Source organism: Lissotriton helveticus, chromosome 12, assembly GCF_964261635.1.
Source record: "Lissotriton helveticus chromosome 12, aLisHel1.1, whole genome shotgun sequence".
Taxonomy (NCBI): domain Eukaryota; kingdom Metazoa; phylum Chordata; class Amphibia; order Caudata; family Salamandridae; genus Lissotriton; species Lissotriton helveticus.
In genome coordinates this window covers 318,061,780-318,083,354 of record NC_136073.1, presented here as the reverse complement: position 1 = coordinate 318,083,354, position 21,575 = coordinate 318,061,780, and the positions used below count along the sequence as shown (strand labels likewise).

The following is a 21,575-nucleotide window of genomic DNA, read 5'->3' as shown; positions in this document are numbered from 1 at the left end:
AGACCCAGCCATATGCAAATCAGTCTTGACCCTGCTCCCCATGGGAACAGTCAAACCCGAACTGTCAGGCCAGGTCCTCCCTTCCCATGAGGAGCAGGGTCAAGACTTATTTGCATATGGCTTGGTCCAAACTGGGGTGGCATAGTGAGCAAAATAATAATGAATTAAACCCAGATCTGTGACTGGGGGAGAGTGGTTGAAAAGTTTCAGCACTCTGTCCATCACTCTTGTTGTGTTTGCTATGTTCGCTCTAAATTGCCAAGGGTCTTCCCAGACATGGGTCCCTTGCTCACTGTGCCACTGGATTCAAACTAGCCCGCCTGATGATGGGTGATACTCGAAAACAGGTTCCAGGATGCTTGTTTCGGGTCCAGGGAGGTCCTGGCTTGGCAGCTCAGACTGGACTGTTCCCATAAGGAGCAGGGTCAAGATTGACTTATATATGGCTGAGTCCAAACTTGGGTAGCACAGTGAGCAAAAGAACAATGGATTTAAGTTTAACCCAGATCTGTCACTAGGGGTGAGTGGTTGAAAAGTTTCAGCACTCTGTCCATCATTTTGTTGTTTTTGCTTTGACCTGAGTGCCCCTGAGCAAAAACAAACATTATTTTGATCTGTCTAACCATGGACACTGACTGCAGGGATATGCCAGCAGTTCTCCAGAGTACTGGCAAGAACTCGACAATTATACCAGTCTCACTAGTTAGTATTTGTCTAATGTTAATCATATTTATTATTCCGAATGGGACAGTTTTGTGAGGATCAAGAACCTGCCAACTGGAGAATCTTTGTGGGCCAAAGAAATGTGACGCTGCTTTAAAGGCCATATATCACAAAGTAATACCATATGAATAATGTCTTCCCATTGGCATGTTAATTGACAAACATTGATATTGAAAGTAGTATGCACATTCCTTTTGTGGCAAGGAAGCCTATCCCTGGCTGCTCTGAGAATGGGCTTTGGTCAACTGTGCTAGCACTGGTGGATGCGTCATAAGGTCTCTCAAAGAAACAGATTATGTTCCATTCTGTTCTGCACTTATGGTGTTAGGCATGTGTGGGAGGGTGGGTCGGATATACTGACGCGGGGGCTAGATATATTTTCCAAGGGTGGTAGATTTATTATCAGGATAGACACTCTTAGGTCTCACAACGGGGTTAGTCTCTCTTTTCCCTGTGGAGGGATCTTCTGCCTGGGTTGTGGTGCTGGTACGTGCAGAGTCTTCGCCTTCCTCTTCTGAACTGGTACTCAAGGGGGTCTGCCTGGGGTCTTCCGTCATGGTTGGTTCCACCCGAAGGCTCACAAAAAGGGAGAAAAAGGGTTGGCCATGAGTAACAATGTCCCTTGCTTAACGTAGGGGTTATTCTACCCGTCACCACACTGGTGTAGCCCTAGCTCAGGCTTTCTTACAACAGAGAAAGGTTGGTCTACCCGCAAACAATGCCACAATTTCAAGGTAAACCGAGTCTGTGAATCTTCTCTACTGTGCGTTTAAATAAAAGAAATGAAGAGAAGGGAAAAATCGGTAGGCAACCTAGGTGAAGGGGGGGGGCCTTTATATACAGTGGTGCAAGAAAAAAGGACCCGTAAGTGAGGTAACGTGCGATAGAAACATTGGTCACAAATCATAGGTGCCCGTGATTATAAACCCATAACCTTTCTCCCTCCCGTCTCCCTCTGGTCTCCTCCCTCCTCCCATGCTCCCACCTTTCATTTCCACTGAGCTCCGACACTCACCGGCTTCTACGAAACTCTCCTGAGCTGCGGCCGCTCCACAGCCTCCTCCGGGGACACCACCACTCCTCGCTCCAGCAGTCTTCGGTGTCCTCCGCTCCAATCCCGTCTTTGTTCTGGGCTATCTCCAACGCAACGTTGTTCCTCTCCTCGTCTCTTCTTCCTGCTTGATCCTCCGTGAGATTCCCGACTCCACCTCCGGTCCAAGACACCCCTTCCTGGGCTAGCTCTCTTTTCATTTGTGGTAGGGTACTGTTTCCGGGGTCAACTCCACCTCCGTCAATCCTCTCGCCTTTCTGTGGGAAGATAAAAGAGGTAGGTGTGGCCTGCTGGAGTGACGTAGGATTGTTGTGATTCCGGGTCGGAACAGCGCTATGGACTGGCTCTCTCTTGTCCTTTGGTAAGTACTGTGCCTCGAACCAGACTCACAGACCCACCCCCTTACATCAGGCCATTAGAGAGACAAGACACAATGATCAAATACTGGAAGACATAGCCAATGCCAAAACCATTTCTTTAGGTCTGATATCCAATCAGCTGGATGCTCAGAAATCAGTGCTTCTTCAGAAGAGAACAGCCCTTAACATTTTTCTTGCAGCTAATGGGAATGGGGGGGAGGGGTTGTGCCATAGTCAGGTCCGACTGCTCCACTTTTATTTCCAACAGCTTCAGCAGTAACTGTTGGAAATAACCATCTTTTGCACAGTATTACTCCAAATGTTTATGTTTTTTCTGAAGCAGCTTTTGCTAGGCACAGGACTCATTGCATTTTAATCCCACTAACCAGTGGTAAAGTGTTTGTGCTCTCCTCTCTGTACCGGTTAGAATTGGCATACCCCTAACTTGCACATTTAATTTACTTTAAGACCCTAGTATATGGTTCCACTTGTACTCAGGGCCTTTAAAATGAAATATTACTAGTGGGCTACTACACCCATTGTGCCACTCATTAAAGTACCACTGCAAAACATGTCTCCAGGTCTGTCACTTAAGCCTGGGTGTGCAGTTTTAAAATGGCATTTCAACATGGCAAAACAATACTTTTGCCTGGCATAAACCTTACTTGTTAATGTTTGTAAGTCACCCCTACGTAGGCCATAATTGCCCATAGTGCAGGGTGCATGGTATTTAAAAAGTAGGACACGTATATTTATTTTTTAGGGGTCCTGATATTGAAAAATAATACAAAGCTGTTTTTCACTGTGGTAAGGCTGGCTCTCCCATATGAAAACACTTGGCTACACTATAACTGCCTATAGTGTTTGATTTCAGTTTGGGAGCAGCTAGAAACATTATTCAAGGACTCATTTTACAGTAATTTAAACTTAATGGTCAAGTCGAATTTTATATTACTATCTTGAAAATGGCACTTTTAGAGAATTGTCAATTTCCAGTCTAAACCAAAAGGCTTTAATGCAAGTGTCCAGCTGTCACCTGAACCCCTAATGGCTCCCCTGTGGTTAAATGTTTATTGGTCTGAGACAGTGGACAAAGGGCTCTGGGTGTGGGGAGGGAGGGGGGACTCCTTTTTTGACAGGATGGCCTGGGCCAGTTCCCAGACCCTAACTGGCCCTTAAAGGATGCCTTCCTTGTCACTAATAGATAAAGCTCACACTTGGGCCTGCATCCCTTTTGTCTCTTTGGAGAGGCTGGCATGAAACGCAGTGAGTGAGGAGAAACTGACCAAAACTGACTTCAGGGGTGGACAAAGACTTGCCTCCCACCCACAGTCTGGCGTTGTGCATAAAAGTGGAGCCTACATACCTTTCCTGTGAACACTTACTGACCTGTAATAATATGGACTTCCCTGTTGGCCTAAGCACTTGGGTCTGTTTTCATTGGACCCAGGACCACAGAAGTGACTCCAAGGATTAGTTGGCTGATCTCCTGTTTGAGCTACTGGGACACAACAAGGTTCCAGAGGCCTCTCTCCCTGCAACTTCCCAGCTGAACAATTACAACTAGACCTGTCTTGGACCCTTTTTCTGACCTCTGTTGTAATGAGTCCTAATTCCCAAGTGGTGCTCCCCAGGTCCCAGACCCTTAGCTGATGTTAGAGTGTACTCTTCTTGTCCCCATACTCCAAGAAGTGAGACTTAAAAATGTTCCGCCAACTTTTTGCCTGGAGAACCAATGGAGACCAGGATCACCATCAACGAACCAGGCGTCGGATCGCTGGTTGGCCTCAGCTTGCTTGTTTGCCTGGCTAAAAGCGATATTAGCTGCAGAAAAGTTTCTAAGTCTGAACGTAGAGAGTTTCATTGGGACTGATGTTGAGCAACATCCGATTGGCCTTGGGGCATTCCATGGCATGAACGTCAGATTTGCCTGCATACAGCTTTCATTCCTTTGATGGTGACTGCACGGGACCCTGCTCCTCAGCAGCTTGAAGTTGTCGAGCCCCGATTCACATCCAAAATATAGCTTGGCCCCCCGATGACTCATTGACAACCACTTTTTCTCCATTCAAATTTCTAAGCCCTAAGGTAAACTTTCCACTAAAACTAACCTGATTCCTGTATCTGACCGGCAATCCATCACAGTCAGCCTCAACTTTTACCTTTGACCTGGACTAGCACGACCAAATAACCGCAGTAGGCTCTTTGGTGCTATTTTTATTTATACTTAAAAAAAAATCATATCTATGATTCTACTTATTGAATTTTGTTTTTTGAGTGTCATTTCATTTATTAAAATATCCTCTATTTTTCTAAAGTAAGATTTTTTCACTTTATAAATGTTTGAGTACTTTGCACATTACCGCTAAATAACATGACTATTTCGTGTCAAGTTACCAGAGGGTTAAGAACAGGTTTATTTAGTGTCTTTAGTGGTTCATCCTGACAAAGACTGTGAATATTATTTGAGGTGGGTTTTCAAGCAATTCAACTAACATTCCAATTTCTTACAGTGAACATATAGGCCATATTAACAGCAGTGTCAGAAAATTATATAAGATTCAAAGTGGCTTTGGTATGAGCGGCATATAGTCTTGGTTGGTTGGAATATTTGGGAATTGGCCAATGAATATTTTGAAATAGTAACAGTAGTGATTTATTTCATAATAACCCTTTAAGTACTGATTAAATCCATGTTGTGTATCCTCGAACATGCCTACAACACTAAAGGGTCGATTACGATATAGCCCGTGACCTATCTCTACCTGAGACTGGGGCAACTCGGTTTCCTTTCCAATCGCCTCAATATGATGGCGGCTGTCGGAAAAGAAACCAGCCGGTCATTCCGGCTGGCTTACGACTTGCTTAGAGAGCCCATCCGCCAGTCGGAAGCCGGCAAGTCTTCCGACCCTTGAAATTACGATCATGGTTTCCAACATGGTTTCCATGCCGGCCTGTCTGTCATGGAAACCATGTCAGAAGGAGTGTTTGGGGCCCCTCGCCTGGGCCCCCTGTGGTGCATGGCCTCCGGTTTGAGGCCGAGGGAACACCTATAGTGTCCACCTGTTGATCACTGCACCTTGCCTGCCACGGGGTACAGGGATGAACTGCACCTTCCTTTTCTCAATGGGAGCTTGTGTTATGGACGGTTTATGGCTGTAGCATGAGTTCCTGTTGAGAAACGTTGAATGCGACAGAACAGTGCTCAATCGCATTATAATAGGCTGGTCAGGACCGCCAACCGGGTGTCGGTCGGTCCCATGACCGAGTCGGTGTCTGGCGGAAGAAATTCCACCCAACATCGAAATAACCCCCTAAATGTGTTGCCCATGCTCATCTGCTTGATGCTATTAAGGAGTATGAAAATTGTAGCACTGGAGAACTAAAAATGTTAGTTTTCAGACTTTATCCTTTTGAATAATGGTAGGTATTCATTTCACAGTAAAAAAGGGGGGCTGAGTACTTATGATTCCATATGCTATTGTGTTTATATTAATAACTGAGATCTTGCTAGTATACCTGCTTAAAGCACACGTACACCTTAGCTTTACTGCACATTTACATTATTTTTTAATAAATGCACTGACATTTTTTTTATTCCACGTTGTACACTGCATATTTTAGCCTAACTGTGAAATTCGCACAACAAAGCGAAAACTTCAGAAATTAGTGAAGAATGCAATATAACCCAAGCTTACTCATCTACTTTTCAAGGGCTTCTCGTATGCTTCCCACATGAAAAACACAGTACCTGCTCATTATTGCTTATCTCTAGTTTCTACTCACCAAGTGTTCTTTCCTTCTTTTATTTGTATTGGGAAAAAGTGTATGAATATAGCACCAAAATGTATGGATTTTAGCATTACAAGCTCTAACCGACCAGGGGGTGAAGCTCAGGTCGGTTGATGTAGCGATTTCCCCTTAGCTTTAGTTTTGATGTTTGATGACTATTTTGCATTAAACATGTGTTAGACTTCTATGAGCAATCCCAAGTGTCTGTTTTCTTTTACATTCCTTTTTCATTTTAATCATTATTGTTTTTCTGTTTCCAGTTGGTCAATTGTTAATTTTATGTTGATTTTATTTTTAGATGTCATGAATGCATAGCTTTTTGGTGCTGAAGGACACACAACAAAGGTAAAATTTAGAAAGACAACTGGACAATGTTTCCAGTAAAACACGTTTTCTGTACAGGGGTGGCTCTTGCACTAAGGTGGAGGAGCGTCCCCCCACTGCTTTAAGGTAGTGCAGAGGCAAAAGAAAATGATAATAACATGCATTATTATCATTTTCTTTTTTCGTTCTTAGGTACGGGTGGGGCTGGCCAGAGCAGGGGCCAGGGGTAGAGTGGTTTGCCCACTCAACGTGTGCATGAATGTTTGAGCGGCCGTCTTGGGCCAGCCAAATATTCATGCACACTTTGCATGTTCCCAACAGGCTGCATTACCCAGCCTGGTGGGGAACATGCACAGGCTCCCTGTCCCCGTCTGAGCGCCGAACCATGGCGCTCAAAGCAATCACAATGCTGCATTGTAGCATTGTGATTGGCTTAGGGGAACTTAGGAGAACCAACCATAACGCTTTTTATCTGCAGTCAGCATACACTCACACGAAAACCACCAAAAAACCAACCTGAGAGAGCAGAGGCATTGAAGCATATCAATGACTATAATTCATTCATTCTGAACATGTGGTATGAGAACATGGATATACAGTTTGTTGCAGACAACTCCATTGCTGTTGCTCATTACCTCACTTCATATATTAAAACATCAGAGAAGACATAGATGAAGGAGATGTGCGAGGAGATTTCTGCAGAAAAGAGTCTTACCAATAAATTGTATAGTTTCAGCTTCAAAATTCTTTCCCACAGAGAGATAGTGTGCTATGAGTGTTTAGATTGTTTAAGCTGAGCAAGTTCTCAAAGTCAAGGGGAATTGTTTGGGTAAGTCAAGTCCTTGCAAGAACGCAAAATAGAATATTAAATATTTTCTGGAAATTCTGGGCTAGATGTAGGTAATTCTATTTTACTGACTCATAAATACCGAATTTTACCGATTCGGTATTTATGAATCGGTAAAATAGAAGGAGGGAGATTTAGGAGCCAGGACACCGATCGGTATTTGTGCGCTCTACAAGTGATATAAATAAATAGGTAAATTCGGTAATTGAATTACCGAATCTGTAAAAATCGGTATTTACCGATTCGGTATTGCCCATTGATTCCTATGGGCCTTGAAGCCCATAGGAATCAATGAGCAATACCGAATCGGTATTTACCGATTCGGTAAATACCGATTTCAGCAAGGGTGCAGGGGGTGTCACTTTGACACCCTCTAGCACCCCAAATACAGACATGTGTGCCATGTGGCAGACAGACATGCCCTAAGGGCATGTCTGTCTGTCACATGGCATAGGTGTGCATGCACACATGTGCACGCACACCTGGATTCGGTATTTTACCACCCAATTGGATTGGGTGGTAAAATACCGAATCTGTAAGGCCTTTGGGACTCAGAAGAGTCCCACCTACATCTAGAATTTACCGAATCGGTAAAAATACCGAATCAGGTATTTTATCGATTCGGTAATTTTACCGATTCGGTAAAATTGGCCTCCTACATCACAAAAACCCATTTACCGGCCGGTAACGGATGAAATCGGCCGTTACCGGCCGGTAAATGGCCACCTACATCTGGCCCTAAGTCTCTAACAGAATTTGATACGGAAAACGCAGATATTGTGAAAAAAAAATATGCTGGATATGTACTATCCAAGAAGGAGTCCACACCGAGAAAACCTATACCTTTATGAAGTATTCAACATTACAGATATGAACGAAATGTACCTGAAAACACAGAAGGGAAATATACAGTTGTTGGATGTAACAGTTGCTTGGTGAGACACGCATAAGGAAATGTAATTAATCACAGAAAACTTAGTTGCCAAACTCCAGACAGAAAAGAGTTTTTTTATTTGGCATTTCTACAACTCTTCAGCCTTGGTGTGCTGAATCAGAACTACCTGACTACTATGATTGCTATTATTATTATTATTTAAATGCTGCAAAAGACAGAATTCAGTTTTCAGTCTTTGTGAACTATTTAGAGGTGTTAAATGATGAGATTGAACAGGAAGAAATTATTGCTGCTGAGGTAGCTAAGGAAAGTTTCCAAAGCAGTCAAAGTTCTGTACCACTGAGTCAAGATCCTCTTGGACAACCCATTATTAAAAATGAAGCTGCAATAGCCATGAAGGAGGTGGAAACTCAAATGGAACAAGCAAGACAAGAAATTGTTGATTTCAAACAGTTAGGGCCTCATTAGGATGACGGGCGGACTTTGCCCGCCCGTCATCCCATCGTAAATCGGGACCACCCACCATAAGGGCGGGGGTCCCGAGGGTGCTATTAGGATGTGCCCGCCACAGTGGCGGGCACATCATGTATTTTCAGCATTGTGGCGGGCGGTGCTCTCTGCACCGACCGCCACAATGCTGAAAATGCACTTTCACATTGTCATTTACAAAGCGGCAGGCACCGCCTGTAAATGACAATGACGTGGGGTACCACAGGTACCCCCCATGTGCACCCCCACCGGTACTTCACTATGGGGGCCTGCAGGGGGCCCCCAGAGTGAAGACCGCATGCATTTCCGTGGCGGCATCGCCGCCGCAGAAAGGCACTGAAAACCAGACTGTTAGACACCCCCACCATATTATTCCTTTTCCGCCCCGGCCGCAAGGCGACCGGGGAGGAAAAGCGGCGGACGGTCTTTCCGTCTGCCGTGGTCCCCCCCGCCATCCTAATATGGCGGGGGGGGGAATTTGGTTATGATATCGGGCGGATTGCCTCCGCCAGGCTGGCGGTGGCTACTGCCAGCCTGGCGGAGGCAATCCGTCCGATATCATAATGGACCCCTTAGTTGGACAACTGAGCAATGAACAGGAAGAAATCTATATAAAGGTAAAACAGAAAAGAGAGCACGAATGCAAATGTATTTAAGCCAATACTATTATACGTCAGTAGTCAAGCAGGCACCAGGAAACGCTTTTTAATTAAAGTTCTCATTGCTAATGTACAGAGGACTAGAGAATCACATTTATTGCGTGGTAACGGTACCAACTGGATTAGATGGACACAACATTAAAGGTATTATTCCACATCAACTACTAATGTTACCTGTTGAACATGACAATAAACTGGAATACCAGAAGTTATCCGGTGGAGCTTTCATGAGATGTCAGGAGTATTAAAGAAACTGAAGCTTTTACTCATCGATGAGGTAAGCATTATCTCAAACTCAATGCTTCCCTTTGTACACTTGAGAATACAACAGCTTTTAAAAATGGAGTATGACATTCTGTTTGGAGTAAAGCATTTAGGGCCAGATGTAGGTCACCAAATACCGGTCGGTAACGGCCGATTTCGTCCGTTACCGACCAGTATTTGGTGATTGAGATTTAGGGGGCCTATATTTTACAGAATCGGTAAATTTAGCGATTCAGTAAATTTACCGATTCTGTAAAATACCGAATCGGTATATTTACCGATTGGGTCAATCTATATGTAGGTGGCACTGGAAACAGTGCCACAGGCCCCTAAGAATTCGTTATTTACCACGTAATACTATTGCATGGTAAATAAAGGATTTCTGTGTACATGCACATCTGTGCATGTACACCTGTGCCATGTGGCACAAATACATGCCCTGAGGGCATGTATGTGTGTCACATGGCACACAAGCCTGAATCAGGGGTGCAACAGGGTGTTAAAGGCCCATAGGAATCAATGGCAATTACCGAATTGGTAAATACCGATTTGGTAATTACCGAATTCTACAGATTCGTTAAATTAATCGGTAAAATTACCTACATAGCATTTACCGATTTGAAAATACCGAATCGGTAAAATTCGGTATTTACGAATCGGTAAATGACATATACCTACATCTGGCCCTTAGTGTCTTCCGTGACCTACTGCTACTTAACCCCGTCAGAAAACAGCCTGTTTTCAAGACTCTTCTCCATGATTAAACTCGGAATTCTTTGGGAAGTATTGGCAATGTAAATATTTGGCTAAATTTCGAATACAAGGAACTACTGAGAAATATGTGTCAAACACCTGATATGGAATACAGAAATATTCTGAAGGACATTAGACTAAGAGTTTTGACAGGGAGGACAAAAGTATGTTAGAAAATCGACTTATCAACAAAGGTTTCCTCTCTAAGAACACAGCAGCACAGCTAATGTTCAATTTCAATGAAGAAGGCAAATCTATAGCCTGTTTAATGCCTACATTCAAGAGTGCTCCAATTTTAATGAGCAATTATTAAAACTGGAGATAGAAGAGATTATGAAAATTACAGCCACTGACCAAATGGAACACCAGAGAGTAACAGCACTGCTAAGTGGGAAGCTACAAACAAAATTAGTCCAATTGGAGGAGTCTGTATCTAGGACTGCAGGATTAAAAAAATGTTTAGCATGTGCAAAAACTAGTTATTTTACAGGGTAATTTAAGTGTTGAGGAAGGATTAGTAAATGGTGCAACGGGTAAAGTTAATGATTTTGGTATTTTGCCAAATAGGGATGAGGTTGAATATTTAACTATAAAATGTGATCAGATTGATGGCGTGAAGCAGATTGGCCAATGTGTTGTGCATTTTTTGCTTGTGAAAGAATGATGTGCATGGGCAGCAGTCTCTAGCATACAGTGTACCTATCCATAAATCTCAAGGTTTAAGTGTAGATGCAGCTTTTATTAATATTGGTTGTACTATATTTAAAGAAGGTATGTCATATGTTGCATTGTCTCGAGTAAGAACATTGTCCCGATGCTCCTCATTTAGGACAGTATCCCATTTATGAAAAACTGATAATTTGTCCAAAGCAGAAGATCCCAAAAACATCTACAGATGCTGCTGGAAAAAGAAAAACAAGGATAACAAAGAAGGTGCTCAGAAAAGAAAACTGGAGAATGAGGGAGATATTTTCGGTTACCAGTTATCCAAACCCTTCTGGTGTCAACTGCTATGCAAATGTTACTCTCAATGTACTGTTTTATTTCCCAAATCTTATAAATGCAGTTAAACAGAAACCGCGGAAGAGATTATGTTCTGCACTGTCTACTTTGCAACAACATTTACTTAGTAATAGGACAATAATGCATTGTGTTTCAGGCATTCAGGATCTAGTAGATATATATAGTGGATCAGTTCAATTTACTCCTCTTTGGAGTTTTAGAAGAAGAACAAATAAACATAGATGACTTATTTAGACTAAAGTACCCATGGAATCATGACTGTGAAGATTGCCCTTTTACATCTACCACTCAAATACTTTCTGAAAGGTTCCTATGGGTAACACTACTGGATTTCAAAACTGTACCTGTGGTCAGATTGATCTAAACGGCTACCCAAAATATGACCAGCCCAAATTGCAGATCAGATGTCTTTGTTGCAAATACAAAGACCTGGAAAATACCTTATATTATTGCTGCAACGATGTAGAGGAGATGGATCTCAATTGGAAACCAAAATTACAAACTTCAAAGCAGGACAAATATCAATTTCTTCAAGAACCTATACTATTATGGTTATTATGTTTCACAAAGAAGTTAATATGACAACTGGACACTATACTTCCAATTGAAAGAGTGGAACTGGATGGACAGAATGCAATGACAGCAACCTAAAATTCAAACCAAAACTGTCTTTTAAACTATGAAATTCTTACATCTTGTTTCTTCAACCAAAGTTCTAAGGAAAATTGTGGAACTCACTGCCTTCTACTCTGCATCACCAACCCTCCCTGTTGCAATTTAGGAAGCAGCTGAAAACGTGGCTGTTTACAGAAGCCATTAAATAAGCTGCTGTCAGATTTAGTTGTGTGTTTAGTGACCAGTCGTTTCTGTTGTCCCTCCTCTAGTTCTAAGACACCTAAGGATAATTGCGCGCTTTATAAAACTATTTCATTCATTCATTCATTCAAGGAGTATTACTGTTAAAAGGGTGGTATACGGTGATGGGTCTACACGAATCGTCACTGTTTAAGACATCATTTGGCCTACATGGGGTGATGGCTTCAAAATAATCAAAATTCAAGTGTGGTTGATATTTATTAGTCGTATTGTACCAGTTATGATAATAAAAAGATAATTTTAAGATAGGTTTGTTTAGATTAGTGAAAAAACATCTGAGTAACAAATTGTAGTGAGTGCAATGCATAGTGTCACTTATTTATAGCGAAACACTGTGCAGTTTTTTTTCAACAATCTATGTTATTGTTTTTTCCCCACTGTTAAAGAATGAATCTTCATACAGTACATCCTTTATAGAGTCCAATATTAAAGCAGAGAATAGTAAAAAAGTGAATATGGAATGTTTTACTATATTGTGGTATACTGTGATAAGCAATGTGTACTGTTATGTTTCTGGAATTTTGTAAATCAAAAACTAATTTCTATTTCTATTGTCTTTTCTTTTACAGCAGTATCCTGAGTAATACGTGTTTAGATGTATCAACATACTTGTAGAGCCACAGAAATATTTATTTGGCATACTCATCGAGAGGGTCTTTGTGCCTAAAGAGCACTTTATGTGCTTTGCCACCACCTTCTTTTGCCAGGAGGGGATGGTGAAACACTCTCATGCAATTGATTGCCTTTTTGCTGTGCTGTGGCAACGGATCCTTACCGTCAACAGATTCCATCTAATTTACAAATGGTATAAAAAGCAACAACATTTAGAAAAAGAAAAGAACAAGTGCTGAATTCTGAACAAGGCATTTAAAAAAACATTTGTGATTGTTTTTCCCCACTGTTGAAAATGAATATTTATACAGTGCATCAATTATGTTATTTAAGTACAAAACGGAAAACAGTAAAAAAGGGAAAAGAAATTCCATTACCATAATGTTACATACTATTACAGCATAGGAAATTGTAGTAATATGTTTGTCTTCTTGTCTTGGGTGTGATGTCATCCTATGAGCTATGGAATGTTGCTGTTTGAAGTTTTATATAATGGTACTGTTGATTCCATTATTGTTCCGTTTCTTTTATGCCATTGCAACTTTTATGAAAGAAGGGAAATGTTGTAGTAATAAGCATAACTACAGAAATGTCTACTGTTTTGTTAGAAATATGAAGTTATCCATTGCAAAAGCTAAAGGTTTAACACAGTTTTGTTCAAAAAGTAATGCTAACTTATATTTATATTCTTTATGTTTTAAAACACATGAATGACACATCTATTGGAGTAAAGTAATTTCCTAGTTACACCCTTTTGTATAGTTCTATGGACAAACATTGTCTATCTGCACAGCAAGGTAGAGTATCATAGAGGTACTGATACAGAGAGACACTGATAAACCCACTCATATACCCAACCAGTCACCCACTCAGCCATTCACACATCCACTCACTCACCAACACAGTCAACAACAGACCAAGACACTTAAACACACAACTACATATTTTCACTTTCCCAACCAGAAACGCACACATCCCCTCACTCATACAGACTCTCATGTACCCACTCACTCATGCATGCATTCAGATATTCATCAACTCTGTCACCCATATACTCACTAACACACTCAGTCCCTCTCACATGTAAGCACAGTTATAACAAATCACTCACCCATACAGCTACAAAAATATGTACTCATACACACACTTACACACTCATCCACCCACCCATATGCCACTATTGCACTCACTCACTCATACAACCTCTCATGCACCATTTATCTTACCTGTTGAGTTATTCCCTTACTCACTGCAACTCAGACACTCACTCACTCATACAGCTACTGACACAACTTGTCACTAACTCATATAGATAGTTACACTCACTCACTAACTAACTCATAGAACCACTCATATGCCAACTCTTTGACCCATAGAGCTACTCAGACACCCAGTTAATCACCCATGCAGTCACAGACACCCAGTCACTGACTCATACATAGACTCTCACACACACTGACATACCTATACATCAGTCATAAAAAGGTACTCAGACACCGACTCATTCTTTTCTGCATACAACTACTCACACATTCACTCACTCATCAATACAGCATTCATACACTAACCCATACAGGCTCTCACTGTATGCATGCACTGGTGCATGTACTCACTCTCCCACACAACACTGACGTACTTACTAAGTCACTCATATACTACACATACACCTTTTGCACATCCATGTATGCACCCATACAGCCACTAAAAATCTGTTTACCGCTATACTCCAGTCACACACCCGCTCACTCACCCATACAACCAGTAACACACCAACTCACTTAACAATACATATAGTAAAACATGCACTCACTCATATATACAGTTACAGATGCAACTAACCACTCATCCATATAGCCACTCACATACCCAGCCACTTATCCATATACCCATTGACACACCCAGTCACTTTCCCATGCAACATCTGACACACCTAAACACTCATGTATATAGCTATTAACACCCACTCACTCAACCATGCACCTATTCACACATCTACCCATTCACTCACATAGCCATTCACATACCCACTCACTCACATATACAGCTGCCAACACACACATTCACTCACCTATGCAGTCACTGACACAGCCATTCACTCATTCATGTAACCACTCATGCAGCCACTCCTTTACCCATACAATCACCTGCACAAGTACTAAATTACCAACTCACTCACACAGTTAGTAACCCACCACTACACCCACCAACTGAGCCATACAACCACTCAAACAGTCACTCTCTTGCTCATACAACAATTCACACCATCACTCTTTCACCTATACAGACACTTACATGCTGCCTCACTCACCCACACAGTCAGTCATGCACCCACTCACTAACCCATGCAGCCATTCACATGCCCACTCACTCACTTGCTCATAGAACCACTCACACACCCACTTACCCATCCATACAGCTACTCACACACCTGCTCACTCACCTATATACATACTCAAGGAGGTACCTAGTCGCCAATGTAACCACTCACATACCTACTCACTAAGCCACACAGGCACTCACTCACCCAACCAGGCACTCACATACCCAGCCACATACCCATACAGGCATTCACACACACACTCAATCAGCCATTTCCCACTCATGCACTCATTCACTCACCCATACACTGCTCATGTACTCCCTTACTCACCTATACATCCACTGACACACCCACTCAGTCTATTTATGAAGCCTCTCACTCATGCACTCACACACCTACTAACTCACTCACACAGGCACTCACACACCTACTCATTCACTCATACAGCCACACATACACACACTCACACACCAATACACACAGCCATTCAGTTACTCACACAGTCACCCAACCATACGCCCACTCACACATCCACGTCCTGGACAATACAACCACTGACACAGTTACTCACTTGCTCATACAGTCTACTCATTTGCCCATACAGCTACTCACACACCCACTCACTCACTCATATAGCCACTCATATACCTACATACTCACACATACATACACTCACACATCCACTCAATCACTCAAAGTCTACTCATGCAGCCGCTCTCTCACTCATACAGACACTCACACAGCCACCCAGTGACCTACACACCCCTATGCACCTACTCACTCACCCATACACTACTCAATATTAACTCACTTGCCCATACAGCTACTCACACACCCACTCACTCATGCAGACTCTCATGTTACTCACCCACTCACATAAACAGCTACTCTCTCTCTCTGTCACACACACACACTCATACAGGCACTCACAGTCACCCACCAATACTCCTACTCATATACCCACTTACTGAGCAATTGAGCCACTCACACAATCACTCACTCACTCATACAAACACTCACACATCCACTCACGCACCCAAACAACTACTCACATACCCACTCACTCACCCATACAGCCACTTGTGTACCTACTCTCTCATATATACAGCTACTCACACATGCACTCATTCTCCTATACCCTCACTCACACACCCACTCACTCACTCATAGGCAACTCACATATCCACTCACTCACCCATACATCGACTCATGCACCTACTCAGTCTGCTCACACAGACTCTCACTTGCTCATACAACACACACAGCCACTCACTCGCCTAGATACCACTTATGCACCCACACACTCACCAATACACCACTCATGGGTCCACTTACTCACCCATACTGCTACTCAAACACCAACTCATTCAATACAGGCACACACTCACTCAAATACAACCACTCACTCACACATGCACTCATACACCCATACAGCCACTCACACACCCAGTCACTCATCTATACACTGAGTCATACACCAACAGACAGAACAAGATGTATTCACACTATTACAGACATATATAACATATAGTTTTTTTTATTCTTTACAAAAAACTTGAAATCATACTGCTTGACAAGAAAAAGCATAAAAGTTCTGCAACAATTGCAACAAAAAAACTAACACTTATGTGCATCAATGCTCTCAACTAGAACAAGGATGTACTGCCCCCCCATGCTCAATTTTTTTTGCACCTAAGGCAAAATTGTCAGGCACCCGTAAACACAGTAACACCTGCTGGAACGTCAGAAGTCTAGGCAGTATGATGTGTGTCATGTTCTAATACTGTTTGTTGCAGTGATGGCCACCGAGTAGGAGCTCTTTCGCCGAGCTCCTGAGTTGGGGAACACCAAATCAATATTCATTCCCTGATTACCTGACCATCCGACCCACCCGTCCCATCCAACTGAAACATTGTATCAAGTAAACAAAAACTGGGTGAAACTGGAATAAATATTGCATCAACTCACCCCAGGACTCGACGTCAATTTGCCTGGACTTCCTCGCACCCTGGCCTACGTCCTGGCTCTCGAGTCCGCACTGGCAGTTCCACTCGTGTTCTGAACCCCAAAGAAGACTTGACTGCTGTGCTGTGGGCTCTTGCTGCTTGGGTCCCGGTTTTGCTCGACCTACTCCCGATGGAAAGGGGTGATCAGGTGCCTCGCTGGGACCGATACCAAGGGCTGGGTCCTTGAGATCGCTGCCGGGATCTTACGGCCTGGCAGGGTCCCGACCTGCATCCCACGCATGGACACAAACGGTGAGTCCCCCGGGGTCTTGCTGAGACTGTTACTGGATGTTGGGCCCTCTGTGGTGTGCCGTTACCAGATCTGGCCCGGGCCCCTCAGCTGAGGCCGACGCCTGTGAAGCCCCCTTCTCATAGCTCAAGATGGCGGACGGAACTGGGAGTCCTCACGGAGCTACCCGAGGGTAGGGATCATTATCTTTGAATCTTTCTGGAGTGGGCTTGCCAACACAGGTTGCGACGATCTCGAACGTCTGCCTGCCTCGACTCTCCTTGTGGTTCCGCTGCTGGCTGCTTGTCCAGCCACCGACTTTCGGTGCAGGCTGGTCACCCGTAACGGCCGTGCCCACTACCTGCCTCGCTTTGTTCCTCGGCTGGATGCCGGACGCCAATGCCTGGAGCGTGATGGAGCCCCTGGACGTCCCCCTAACAGCGTGCTAGGACAGGGGAAATGCCTCATCGCGCTAGAACTGGTGTAGTGGCTGCCGCCCTCTGATGGTTGATGGACCCCCGAAAATCGTCTTGGTTCTCACCAGAGTAGGAGGTAGCAGAGGAGGCCAGCCTGATTGTATCGAGGGCAAAAGGCGAGGACGTCCCTTCACCTCCCAGGATTTCTGCATTTCCCGGCTGGTCTTTCCCTCTCTCCCTCGCTTTAAAGCAACTATGCAGCGCGAATCGGGACAGAGCCGCATCGCCCTTCTCCATCGCCCCCCCCTCCCCGGGTGCGGCCCGCACTGCGAACACAGCCTCCGTTTCATATTGATCTTTTTTTGCCCCAGCAGTACACTACAAGGTTTGACTTTTTCTGCCTATTCATTGGCCATTAGTTTGACTGTTTTGCTTTGCCACAGGGTTCAGCTTTTTATGCCTTTTTGTTCGTTTGCCAAAAGTTTAACTGTTTTCTTTGGACATCTGCCTACACCGTTGCCTTGCCTGAACACGGCCCTCTGCTAGTGTTGAGCGCAATCTACTCCCGACTTCTGCGATCCCCTGCTGGCAATCCTGACGCCTTAAAGTGTATTCATACTGCTCCTCTCATTTGCCAATCTCTTTTCTGTACCCTGAACATGGCCGACTGCTTGGACTGACTGCTGCTGTTACTTTACCTCACGGCTCCTGCTGCCCCCTGCTGGCCGCCTACTCTGCCTTAGTCAGCTACCAATTCCTTTGGCTAAATTAGGATTCTGTACTACTTGCTCCCCGAGTCATGTTTTAACATGACTCCTCTAACGAAATCAGCCCTCGTCCATGACTAGTCAACGTCCCCCCCTTTCACTCTCATACTTCTGCGAACTGGCCTAACTGAAAGAGTCCCCCCTCCCCCTTTCTTAATTCGTTTTACTGAGGTTTCGGTAAATTGTAGGAAATTAATTAATTTTGGTCTTTTTTTTGCTCGACTGTTATGCACCCCCATTATTTATATAATTAGTGTCCTCAACCCCTACAATTTTAGTTATATCTATAACTATTGCCCCCCTGTTTTAACTGAGTTTTGATGTCTTGCCATAATGTCGGTTATGTTGTTACTGTGACAAATCTGGTGTCCTACCACCCAACATTATGTTTTTCTTTATAAGTATTTACATTGGGATTTAGAATTATACAATCCCCCGGATTTGCTGCCATGACTCCCTTTAACTAACTCTGCCTTCCTTCCCACTCCCTCTCCCTCCGCGTTCTTACCTACCATCATGTTCCTCCACAATACCACCCTCACCAAACATTGAACCAACTCCTGGACCATTCCTTACCCTCCCTACCTTTCGAAAAATGCCAAAAAGAATCTTAAATATAAATTACTAAACCGACATCCTGAAACCCTAATTGAAGACAACTACCACAGCCCCACGTCCCACATTAAAATGAACTATATTTTCTACACCAAACGCCCCTCCAAATGGAAGAGCACCTTTTTACTTCACCTCCCAATATCTAGTGCAATTAAAATCCCCCACGGTTACAAACTTACCACTTCCCCTACCTCTCTTTTCCCTGGTGAAAAAAACATTTCCATCTTCAAAACTGGAAACATCCTGATTCAAGCCTCAGAACACCCCCTCACAATTTCTGAACTCCTCTTCAGCGCTCTTTCTAACCAGTTGTCACTACCTACCCGTCCCCCAACACCCTCTCAGTCCCTTAACCCCTCTGTGCTGTCCACAGGCGCCACATCTCCCAACCCTCTCCCTAATGACAATCCCCATACACCAACTCCTACTCTGTTTCCCTCACTTGAACTTTCCCCTGCCTCAATACTATCCCCTCTCTCCACCCCAACCCCCTCCCCCACTCACTCCCAACTCCCCTTCGTCTTCCTGAGACAAACTCCACTCCCCCATGAGCCTCCTATCCATAATAACACATCCCTCGCCCTAACTCCTATTCTACACACCTCACATGAACCATCCCCCGACTCCTCCAATACACTCCACCAAATTCCCATGTCCCCAAATGACAGTCCTCCTACAACACCCTATCACCTCCCAAGCATCCCTCCCTCCCCCAAACCATCCCATAATGACCATAACACCTCATGTCTTTACCCCATCCTCTACAAACGACACCTCCACCCATTACATTGCTACCACATCCCCATCATACCTCACACTCCCCCCACCACTCCCCCATTCCCCCTCCCTCCCCAGCAGGCTATCGCACACCCCGACCATCCCTCCATCCCAACACAAGCCACTTCCCCCTCCCCTCCCCTGACCTCCCCAACTCCCTCTAACACAAAACCACCCATACTATCCACCTCTGGCGAACCGCCTACTCCAAGCTGTCAACCTTCTCTCCCTAGCCTCTCTGTCCCTAACACCCCCTCCACTCCAACCACTCCCACCTCCCTCCTCTTCAACCTCAGCCAAACACTTCTTAACCTGGACCACTGTCTCTCTACCCTAACTACTGAACTTACCCTACTCAGAAAAGATTTCAATCGGCTCAAATTCTACAAACCCACTGCCCGCCCCTCTTGGCCCTCCCCCACATGTGCTAACCATCGCAAACACTCTTATCCCAAGTATTGGTTAACAACGCCTCTCCTCGCCCGTTCTCACAGACGCCTCCGAACCTTGAACACATACTCCGCCCTCGATCTCTCTGCCCTCTGCAACGCCTATCTTAACGACCCCCCTCCTAAAGATCTTTCCCCCTCTCACTCCAATATCCCAGTTATCTTGGGAACCAGCAGAATCCCAGAACCTCCTAGCTCCCCCAGACCCCCAGTCAACTCATCAGCATTCAATTACTCCTCACCCCTATCAGCAACCCCAAGCCACTTACCTGCATGCTCGTAAACTGCTGCTCGGCTGCCCGGCATGCGACCGAAATCTGAGAAACCATTCTTAATGAAGATGCCGACATCGCCTTCCTCACCTGGCTTAAAGACCACTCTACACCCATCATTGACCTTCTGTCCCCCCCTGGCTACTCTATTCTCAGAAGAGATAGACCTGGAAAAATAGGGGGTGGTCTAGCTATTATTTATAAAGAAAAACTACAACACTCCCCAATTAATAACACTGACTACACAACCTTCGAATACTTAGGAGCCGAACTCAAAATGAAAAACTCCCCCCCAATACGACTTCATAACATCTACCACCCTCCTGGTGAACCCCTTCCCTTTGCCGAAGAGCTATCGGACCTTCTAACTAAATCGCTTCTTTCTAACTCCAAAAATCTCTTCCTAGGAAATCTTAACCTTCACTGGAATGAACTTGATGATCCGACAATCAATCTTCTCAATAACCTTCTTGAGATTAGCGAACTCAAACAACTTTGCCACTCCCCCACCCACTTCAAAGGAGCTATTCTAGACGCCATCATCTCCAACCCTGATCTGACATCCTTATCCAACATCATCCCTATCGACTGGTGTGACCACTATCTCATTCTGTTCACGATCTCCCTTCCAGCCCCACCCGCCACTATAAAAAACAATAAAACTACAATTGTGATCAGAAATCTTAAGCAAATCCCCCCTCGTACTGGAACATAAACTCCAATCCCAACTCTGTCGCACCCCCCTTCCTCAAATGCAAATGAACTTACTGAGCACTTTAACAAAACTGTCTCCGAAGTTTTAGACCAACTTGCCCCTCTAAAAACTAAAACGCTAAAAAATGCCCCCTCTAAATCATGGTTCACCCTAGAACTTAATAAAGAAAGACGCTCACTGAGACTGGCTGAAAGAACATGGAGACAACACCCTTCCCCATCCCATCTTGCACTCCTTAGAACTGCACGATCCTCCTACAAAAAACACATTTTCTCTGAAAAAGCGTCTTTCTTTCGTCTTCAACTCTCTCGTGCTAAAAACAGACCCAGAGAACTGTTCAAC

At 44.1% G+C, this 21,575-nt stretch overlaps 1 long non-coding RNA gene across 1 annotated transcript in view; it reads right to left on the bottom strand.

Annotated features, from left to right (window-relative positions):
• Positions 1–1,124: 1,124 nt before the first annotated feature.
• LOC144799108 (uncharacterized) overlaps positions 1,125–21,575 on the bottom strand; it is a 33,837-nt gene continuing 13,386 nt past the window's right edge. The window contains exons 2-3 of the long non-coding RNA XR_013603750.1: positions 1,739–2,031; positions 1,125–1,299 (exon numbers count right to left, since the gene is read on the bottom strand). This is a non-coding gene — a long non-coding RNA (uncharacterized LOC144799108). The remainder of the gene's footprint in view (positions 1,300–1,738; positions 2,032–21,575) is intronic.